The following is a 1,089-nucleotide window of genomic DNA, read 5'->3' as shown; positions in this document are numbered from 1 at the left end:
TTCTGCGACTGACCTCAAGACAGGATACAGATATCACAGATCTTAAAAGATTATAATATGTTTTCCTGACCTTAGGGTTCCGCATCTTTAGATTTTTTTTTCTACTCCATCACTTCCATTTATCAATTAATGAACCAAACATTCGGGCGAATAGGAATATTGGGCGCAAGATCCATATTTGGCCTATCTCTACAATCTGTATTTTTAGGTATTTAAATAAAAGTAAACAAACAATTGGTACATTTCCGGGTAGTTATAACATTTAATTGGTTAACCGACCAATTTACAAAACCGCCTCGCCTGGATCTGTCACTGAACGACCTGTCTTTAACCTATATTATACAGTCTAGAAAGGACAAACAGAATAAAATGTCAGAAAGAAAAACTAATACAAGACAGATGATTCACGTAGATATGAGCGCCGCGCCGGCGCGCCGCCGCCGCCGACGAAATTTTCGCGCCGCCGCCGCCGACGCTGCGCTATCGGCGTGGCATCGGCGTGACCTTGTTAGATACTACTACTTTCAGAATCAGATAATATATATTTTATCTAGTTTAGATCTTTAACGGCGCCACTCTGAATAGCTTATAGACATTCAAAAGGTATTTTAGGTTCATATAATTCAAAAATATCGAAGGTAAATTCAAACTTTTCTGTCTGGTAACCGCGCTACTAGTCTTAGGACAACGAAATTACAAATTTTGCCAGCTGGTCAGCTCATCCGTCATTCACCGCGAAATTAACCATTGCAAGCATGGTTGAATGTTATTAAAACGTGTAAAAAGGGGTTAGTTTCAGATATTAAGCGTCTTCACGGCCAAAGGTCCGGCCGTTGGATCCGCACGGAAGGGCGTCGGAAACGAAAACGGGTCTCATTTAAACTTTGCCATTGTTCAAATTTCAAGCTTTGCTCTCTCGCAGTTCAATCTTTGGCCTAGCACCGCTCGCATGGAAGTATGCCGCTATCTGAACTTCCAAGTTTTCGGCTCTATTTGGAGCTCAACTTTCGGCCTCGGTTTTAAAATGCTTGGTCATTGGTTTTTGTCCGATCTTAGCTCCACTGCAGCACGGCCTTTGGCATCGCACGA

General features: G+C 42.1%; 1 protein-coding gene across 1 annotated transcript in view; it reads right to left on the bottom strand.

Annotated features, from left to right (window-relative positions):
- Positions 1–1,089, bottom strand: part of LOC134803394 (gastrula zinc finger protein XlCGF49.1-like) — a 294,572-nt gene that overhangs the window by 142,903 nt on the left and 150,580 nt on the right. The window lies entirely within an intron of this gene.

This window comes from Cydia splendana, chromosome 26 (genome assembly GCF_910591565.1).
Source record: "Cydia splendana chromosome 26, ilCydSple1.2, whole genome shotgun sequence".
Taxonomy (NCBI): Eukaryota; Metazoa; Arthropoda; class Insecta; order Lepidoptera; family Tortricidae; genus Cydia; species Cydia splendana.
This window is presented reverse-complemented; position numbering and strand designations above follow the sequence as displayed.